We start from the raw sequence: 10294 nt of genomic DNA, 5'->3' as shown, positions 1-10294 counted from the left end.
TGCTATTTCCGAGATCATCAAGAGACTTGCAAGATCTATTTTTATGCCCTAGAGATGATGGCTGCTATTTCTATAGAAATGATTGTTTGAATGAGAAGTGCTCATAATACGGTGGGTTGTCAAAGTTTGTTTCATGTTTTCATGAGGGAAACGAACATGAGTTTGGATTTAATTATGTTGAGAAAAAAGATACGAGACAGTGAAATATACTTTGAACAATGGAGGTGAAGGTTCTAGATGCGAATTAGTCTCAAGAGAAGTGAGTATTGCTGATTTTATTTTGGATTTTAAGGAAAATATTTTCTACAAGTATGCAAGGCACACACATATGTCTCAGTGGTTGGATCAACAGTTCAGGATGTGTAAGAACTCTTTCCCGATTGGCACTATTGTATCGGTGGTTGATTTTGCAGAGAACTATACATTGCAACCACAGAATGAGGTACAGTCTTAGTACTACAATACAATCCAGGTTGCTATTTTTATTCACATTACATATAGACATGCTCCTAATAGTACAAAATAGGATAGGAAGACCAAAGAGCTATGGACAGTGACTACTGTTGATCATGAAGCAATACTGGATACTCTTAAACAAAGAGATGACCCTTCAGGCACACTTGAGTAGTAGGTCTTTAATGGTGCCTTATTTTTTTTATCATGCATTTCATTTCAAACAATGATCATTAAACCTTAATGATCAAGTTTGTTGCATGTATATTAAGGATGTCTTGAAAATGTAGGTATATTGATGAACATTTTTTTTTGGCAACACGGTTTTGGCATGCACATAGTGGGTACATGATATAATTGGAAGGGACGTATTTTTGAAACACAACTTATTATCATGTATTTGATGAGCTTTAAAAATTTTGATGATATAATTATCACAAAACCTTTATGCTCATGCAAGTCTTAATTGATGATATACAATAGTACATCACATTATGATTTTTGATGATATACAGGTTCATGCTAGATCATTCACCATTGACAAGACCCTCTCTTCGTGATGGTACATATTCTTTTGTGCATAAAAATTAGGTCAAGTGAATGTATTTCTCTTTAGAAATGACCATATCTACCATCATCTTCAACCATGCAGAAAAATGCAATGAGAAGGGCTTTAATCAACATGCATCTTTCTTCAAAGTTATGCTTGTATACTTTGCAGAGAAACTGGTAAGTTTCATCATTATACAATCTTACGCGTCTTAAAAATGTTTGAAATGATCTATTTATAATTTGCCAGACTAATTTATATTAAGTGTTATAATTTGTTTCTTGTAGCACATTCATTCCGCATAAAAAAGTTACTTATTTTGGTCTTCATTTATATGCAGGCATTGTTGTACGCAAGCTTTTCTCTTAGGACCTAAGGATGTCTGATGCAGATGAAGTGGGATGTTGTATTTGTATATGGATGTGAATTGATGTAACATTGTTATGATGATATACAATTTCCATGAGCAAATTGGTTTAGTTATATTGATGATAATGTCCATGTATCTGTACATGAGTACATTGGTGTAGTTGTATTGATAATGAAAAAAAAAATCATGTTTGCATATCCCTTCATGGATGTCACATGCAAGTGTAATGGTAATTATGTGTATACTATACATGGAAATATTCATGATCATTATGTGTCTACAGTGTAATGCTTGTTTATATATAATTTTAGCACTCAAGGGATGACGTCGGTAGGGTATGACCTTGAGCATTGGATCAAGTGGGGGGGAAAAATAGGAGCATGAGTAGGGTAATAATGCCTAACTGGACATGTTAGAGCTGACGGTTTGTTATTGCGATGAGCAGAACAAGAAAATGGCCACGCGACAACATTCGATTGAGTGAGACTGATGATTTTTTTGCCAACCAAAAAATTGTTGCCCTAATAAAAGGGGTTTGGGAAACTTAAAAAAATGAGATAGGCTTTTGTAGGGACCCCTCTCATGGCCCTGTAGGTTCAAATGGATCATTCGTAGGTGCCACAGATTCTGAGTTAGGGCCCGTCAAAGTTTGACAATTTTGAGCACTTAGGGCGCTCAAGGGATGACGCCGGTATTTTATGACCCCGAGCATTAGATCGAGTGGGGGGGGGGAATAGGAGCATGCGTAGGGTAATAATGCCTAACTAGACATGTCAAAGCCGATGGTTCATCATCGCGATGAGAAAAATGAGAAATCGTCCACGCAACAACATTCGATTGAGTGAGACTGATGATTTTTTTGCCAATAGAAAAATTGCTGCCCTAATAAAACTGTAGGGCAACTTGAAAAACTGAGATAGGCTTTTGTAGGGACACCTCTCATAGCACCATAGGTTCAAATGGATTGTTCACAGGTGCCACAAATTTTGAGTTGGGGCTCGTCAACTTTTGACAATTTTGAGCACTTAGGGCACTCAAGGGACGACACCGGTAGGGTATGACCCCAAGCATTGGATCGAGTTGGGGGGCAAAATAGGAGCATTCAATTGAGTGAGACTGACGATTTTTTTGCCAACAGAAAAATTGCTGCCCTAATAAAACCCTGAGCATTCGACCGAGGTGGGGGGAAAAATAGGACCATGCATAGGGTAATAATGAATTGTATCAAGTATTGTTCATTAAATGAATTGTATTGTATTGTTCATTAAATTAATTGTATTGTTCATTGAATGAATTGTATTGTATTGTTGATTAAATGAATTGTATTGTTCATTAAATGAATTGTATTGTATTATTCATTATAAAAACAACACTTACGATGAAATAAAATGAATTGTATTGTTCATTAAATAGCCATTATTAACCATTGTTAATTATTGGAATGAAGATTAAAGATTTCCATGATAACACCACGCACAGATGAGTAACAATTTATATGATCGAATATCAACTTATGTATATATTAAACTATCAAATGATTACAAATGTATGTGCATACACAAATATGGCATAAACGACAACTGAAACAAAATGTATGTCTAAATACGTGAATGTATGTCCATATACAAAATATGCATTCCAACTAGACATGTAAGAATCCCAAAACTATCTATAACATCCTAAGTTGTTGATGGATCATCAAAATTGATCCTCTTTGCCACACTCCTCGGCTCTGAAGGATCCTGCACAAGAAAAACAAACCACGATTAATATTAGTTATATTATATAATTCACATTCAAAAAGAACATAAAAAATAAACTATAATTGAACTATTCATGTTTACCTCATCTCCACTTTTTCCCTTCAGCTTTGCAGGACTCTTAATGTATGTCTTCAGGAGAGGAGGTATGTTTTGAATATTTTGATACAAAACCTACATATGTTCAGAAACATAACATTGATACAAGTTAGCATATAATTGTCACTAATAATAACAAATTATATCTACTAATCAAAAAATAAAACAAACACACATCTACTCGAGGCACCTCTTCTTCTTCTTCAGGTATACTGGGTGTAGTCATCAAGGATGTGAAGCCAAGAATTCTCTATATATATACACAAGTATATGAAACTATCAATCTATGTCTAGACATGTATAATCACTATAAGTTATTTAAACTATTCATTTAATCATATTTGCATTCAATTACCTTCCCCTTACATTGTAGAACCTAACTCTAATGTGAAGCTTAATAATTTGTATAATTATATATTAACATATTTAATGTCTTCCATGTTGTGTCATAACTACTACTAACTATATATATATATATATATAACATATCAAGAGATATCCTTCTTGAAATGCCTATTATTGATCATTTTTATGCTCTAACAATTATGATACCTTAACCCTAAAGCTAATACTAATATTAACCCTAATACAAAACCCTAACCCTAACCCCAAAACCATAACCTAATTGAGCTCTAATCATAATTTAACCCTACCCTAATGCTAGCCCAAATTAAAATATAATGGTAACCCTAACTATAAATAAACGCATATCACAATCAAACGTTGACCTTGACAATATCCCTAATCTATACCTAATTGAACCCTACCAATAACCTAATCTTATCATAATTGAGACCTAACGATAACATAATAGTAAGCTTAATTATAACCCTAGAATTAATCTCTAACTACAACTTGAACCCTAATTCTACCATTAATAATCACTAGCCCTAATCCTAATTTAAAACTATCCCTAATGTAATTGAATCATAGCCCTAATTGACCTCTAATCCTAACCCTAAATATATTAAACCCCTTCCACAATCAAACCGTGACTCTAATTAACTATGATCTTAACCCTTAACCATAATCCCTCTAATCGAATGTTAGCCCTAAACTCAACTCTAATAGTAAATTTGAACCCTAATTACAACTTGAACCCTACTCTAAGCATAATTGAACCCCATTCTAACCCTAACCCTACTCTAACCCCAACCTTAATCCTAACCCAAACCCTAACTCTTATAGCTATCATCACATACTATCTTTAATTGCAATATTAACCCTAACCCTAATCCTAATTATAATTCTAACCCTAACCCTAATTTTAATTATAATTACTAACTATAATTTTTTACCCTAACCCTAATTATAATCAAATACTGACCCCAATCTCTAACACTAACCCTAATTATAATACTAACCATAACCTTGACCCCAATTATTATTATAACCCTAACCCTAACTTTAATTATAATCTTTAATTGTAACCCTAATTATAATCACTAAGGTTGACTCCGATCCTAACCCTAACCCTAACTCTAGCCCTAACCCTAATTATAACCCTAACCCTAACCCTAATCACTAAGACTAGCCCTATCCCTAATTATAATCCTAATCATAACCCTCAGTCTAATTATAATCCTAACCCTAACCCTAATTATTATCCTAACCATAACCCTAACCCTAACCCTAACCCTAATTTTAATTATAAGCTTTAATCATAACCCTAAAAAGAACCCTAACATTAATAAAATCACTAACCATAACCAAAACATAAACCAAATCCTAATCCTAACCATACCCCCAGTTATAATTCTAACTCTAACCCGAACTATAATTATGCTTACCCTAACCCTACCTTTGATGTGAACCCTCAACATAATTGTAACCCTGACACTAAACCCTAACCCTAACCATAAGTTTAATCCTAATATTAAACCATAATCATAACCCTAATGCTAACCATAATCCTAAACCAAAACCAAACCCCAACATTGATGGTAACCCGAACCATGATATAAACCCTAACCATAATCATAACCCTAACTCGAACCATGATGTAAACATTATCCCCAACCATAACACTAACCATAACCATAATGCTTTCCATTAAATAAAGATTAATATATCTTATATTTTACTATTTGCTTTGATCTTGCAACACACACACACATTATTAAAAATAGTCTAAATAGATACATAAGAAAATACTATATAAAATTATATATTGATTTATTTTATTGTGCGGCGCCACTACCACTAGCATATATACCTTAAAATTTAATTTAATCTATATAAAGTACACCGAGAGATATCCTTCTTGAGGTGCCTATTTTATTTTACTTTTGGGTTTAAAATTGATTAAAAATAGGTGCCTCGAGAAGGATATCTCTCGGCGTACTTTATATAGATTAAATTCAATTTTAAGGTATATATGCTAGTTTTAAGAGTGTTTTATATTTGGAAAACTATGACATATGATGCATCAGATCTGATGATGTCATGGGGGTAGATGGACTTGTTTAAAGTAGACATGATAGTTACTTTTTAAAACCACAAAACTTAATTTTGGGTGGTCGTAGCATATAGGGGTGGAAGTATTAAACTATATGTTTTAAACATATTGCAAATTTTCTATGAAACACTGCATATCTTAGTAGCATGGATTTTGTATAAGTTGTGTCACAAGATTTAATAATTATTTTTTGAATTGTACGATTTTAATGGCTTTGATCCTTGTTAAATAAATAAAAATAAATTACATAACAAATTCATTCTATATATTGTTTCATATAGATTTAAGTTGTTTTTTTAATAAAAATTAAATATATTATAAAAGGTCCATTTGAAACAACTCCTATACCCACTATGAAAATCCACTCCACTATGGACACCTCTCCCCTATATTCATAAAAAGAGACACAATGTGTCAAGTTCCTGCCAATAGTGAGGTTAGTTTAGAGTAGGTAAAAGTAGAGATGAAGATAAAGGGGGAGACAAAGAGGGAGAGATGTAGATAGAGAGATAGAGAGAGGTAGATATAGAGATTAAAATAGAGAGATGGTGATAAATAGATAGACAAAAGAAGAGGAAGAGGTAGAGGAAGAGGTGGAGAGAAAGAGATCAAGAGATAGATAAATAAATAGGAAGAGGGAGAGATAGATAGATATATTGGGAGAGGCACAAGGAGAAATAGAGATATATGTGGCACTTTGATAGAGTGAGAGAAAAAGAGATATAAGGAGACAAAGAGAAGGGGATAGATAGGTAGAGAGGGTGAGGGAAAAAAGGGGAGGAAACTCAATATATCGAGAAGGAGAGGAAGAGAGAGATATATAAATAGAGGGTGATATAGGGAGATAATGGAAGTGATGTGACCTATCAATTCACTCTTAAAGACCCTGCAATCTAGGTTTGATTAAATTGATTGGCAGTAATAGAATCATCGTGTCTGCCTTAGCATCCATGGGGTTCAATAATGGAGGGTTCAGTAATAGAGATGCAAACTAATGCAGTTTTTTAAAACAACGAGGCGTTTTGAATCTTTAATAAAACCAAAAGCTTTCATGAGTATTTTTGAATCTTTAATAAAACCAAGAGCCAATCTTGAAATTGGTCATTTTATGTTTTCGAATTCACTTTTACCATTACAAAATGTGGAAGGATAGACAAAGCATGTGAATTATTTGACATGATGCTTCAAAGAGTTGTTCTCTCATTGAATGCACTCTAATTAGAAAAGTTGTGTCATTACTCTTATATTAATATCTCAATTTGTTTTATTGTCTATTATTTTCTACCCAATTTGAAACACAAATTTGATGCATTAATTTCATCATCAAATGATCGTTTGTGTGTGAGTTCATAATCCAAAATCAATTGATTTCTAATAAATTTACAGATCATGTTGGAAAAATTTAGAATGTCAAATGATAGATTATTTTTTATTTATTCATCAATATTAATTTTGAATAGTTAATAATCAATTATAAAAAATTTAAATTTAATTTTTAATTAATAATTTGTTATTATTTTTAATTATTTTAAAATAATTAGTAATTTCTAATTAATTATTTAGAAATGTTTAAAAATTTATAACTCATACTATTTTTTAAATCAATTATTACTAATTTTTTATTTATAAATTTATTTTGAAAAATTTAACTTAAAATGTTTATTATTATTAACAATATTAATTATTAATAATAATTAAATCTTAAAAAATTAAAATTAAAACTTATAATGTCATCATCAAAATCATTTATTCATGAATATTAATTTTAATATTTAAAACTAATAATATTAAGTAAAATTATTATGTGAAATTAATTTTAACTAATAATTTCTAAATAATATATTATTTGTAATTAAAATTTTACTTTTAATATTTTGATTACTTATTATTAATGTCAATATTTTTTTTAAAAATCTTAATAAATACCAATATTAATAAATTTATTTTAAAAATTGAAGTTCAACTTTTTTTTAATGACATTAATTATGAATAATTTTCAACTATTAATTATTATTAAAATCTTAATATCAAAAAATAAATGCCCATGAAAAATTAAAATAACAAAGATTAAAAAGCATGTCAAGCTTTTAATAACTCACATAAACCAAAAAGATGGCATGTCCTAGATGAGATTCCTCTCTCATCTTATCCAAACGAATTTAGAAGTGGGTACCTTTAATTTAAAATTCTTACCTCTTCTATTGATGTTAATCATGAAAAATAAAATGTAACAATTTTCAAGAAAATATAATTTGAATTGACAGAAAGGTGAATCTGCAATAAATGAAAATGAAAGATAACTATTGACACTAGTGCTCCATGTTATAGCTTGAAACTAACTAATGAAGCCATGAAAATAAGAGAGCATAAAATAAGCAATCCAAAGCAAACAAAAATTCAACCAATTCAACTAGCTTTGAAATTAATGAAAAAATTTAAATTTTCCAAACCCAACAAGCAACACAATAGAGTGTGGAAGTTTCAAGAACTAAAACAAGAGGACCAAACAAGTATTCAATAATTCATTAATATTACTAATTTAAAGAGGCATGACATCCATTCAATCAATTAATTTAACTCTTTTGAATCCCCCAAAAATTTCATTCTATTTTTGTTTTCTTTTTTCTCTCTTGTTTTGTATTTCACTGGTGGCAACAACATAAGAAGATAGGTCAACAACAAAATATTTTAACACACAAAATTAACATATTCTTCTAGGTATTATACCAACTCATCATATACTATATATACATATTTATTTTATAGGATGTTATTTCTTGACCCAGTGTGTTGTAGGTGCATATATGTGGTTTATAGGGGTAAGTGCAAAAATATAAGAGGGCCAAAAATTGTACACTCTACTCTTTGGCTCACTAGAGACCAATAGCTTATAACATTCATATTGCATTATGGTTTGGATTGACCAATCCTTGATCTTATTCAATTAAACTATAATGAGGGTGCATTATAATGCACTGGTGTTATGGTATAATGACCTTAGAAACAAGAAAATCCTTAACCCTAGAGAGAGAGAGAGAAGACAGGGAGAAAGAGATAGGTCATGATGAGGGAGAGAGGGGGGTGGTAAAGAGGGGGAGGGAGGAATAGGTAGAACCTAAACCCTCCATGATCAACTATAAACCCTAAACCATGAACCCTAAATGCTATACAAAAACATTGAACCCTAGGTCCTAAACCCTAAGACCTAAACCCTAAACACTATACATTAAACCCTAAATCCTTTGAAGCCTTAAATCCTAAACACTATACATTGAACCCTAAACACTATACACTAAACTTGAACCCTAAGACATAAATCCTAGGCTCTAAACCATAAACACAAATTTATCATCCATGGATAAAACCTTAAATTTTGGAGAGAGGTAGGGAGTGTGAAAATAATCAATAAAGAGGGTAGGGAGGGAGGGAGAAGTAGAACCTCAACCCTCCATAGTCAATTATAATCCCTAAACCTTAGGTTCTAAACCATAACCCATAATCATTAAACCCTAAACCCTAAATTCTAGGACCTAAACCCTAAACAATGAATAGTTTATACCTAGAGGGGGGAGAGAGAGGTGAGAAACCTAAAGGGGTTGAGAGAGATGTGAGAGAGACATAGAGGGAGAGAGAGGGGGTAAAGTGGGAGGGAGGGAGAGTTAAAGGGAGAAACATGGAGAGCATGAGATTGAGAGAGGGAGAAGAGAGAGGTGAGAACTTTTAGAGAAAAATGGTGGAAGGGAGAGGTAGCAACCTAGAGGGGAGATAAAGAGGGGAAGACAAAGAAGAAGAGAGGGAGGGAGGGAGGGAGAGGTATATCCTCAACCCTCCATAGTTAATTGTAATCCCTAAACCTTAGGATCTGAACCATAACTCATAGGCATTAACACCTAAACACTAAACTCTAGGACCTAAACCATAAACTATGAATAATTTATACATGGAGAGGGGGGAGAGAAGTGAGAGACCTAGAGGGGTAGAAAGAGAGGTGAGAGAGATATAGAGGGAGAGAGGGGGGGGTAATGAGGGAGGGAGGAAGAGGTAAATGGGGAAAAAAGAGAGAGGGAGAGATTGAGAGAGGAGGAAGAGAGAGGTGAGAGAAAGAGATAGGGTGGGAGGGAGAGGTAGAAACCTAGAGAGGGGAGAGAAAAAGGCTGGAGAGAGAGAGAGAGAGAGAGAGAGAGAGAGAGAGAGAGAGAGATCACATTATATAACATTCATGTCTTTTATATTATTTTCAGTAGCCTTCTCTCTAGCACAATTTATTAGTGGAGATGTTGGATTTGTATGACCACTCACTATTAATTATCAAATAGATCCATTAGATAAGTTGATATGCTTATGCTCCAGAATGCATTGTTTGTTCTTTCAATAAATGGAGCTCTATTTGAGGAGAAACCTTCTTGAAAATCCATGTGTCACCCTAAGATCTAAACCAATTAATGACAACACACTTATATTGAGAGGGGAGGTGAATCAGTATAAAACAAAATTTTACTTATTTTAAATTAAAAAACCACAATAATAGCAAACACTCAAGATCCACACAATTAAGAACATAATATTTATGTGGAAACCTTTTCAAGAAAAAAGGAAGGAGGACT

This window comes from Cryptomeria japonica, chromosome 10 (assembly GCF_030272615.1).
Source record: "Cryptomeria japonica chromosome 10, Sugi_1.0, whole genome shotgun sequence".
Taxonomy (NCBI): domain Eukaryota; kingdom Viridiplantae; phylum Streptophyta; class Pinopsida; order Cupressales; family Cupressaceae; genus Cryptomeria; species Cryptomeria japonica.
Note: the sequence above shows the minus strand (reverse complement) of the source record.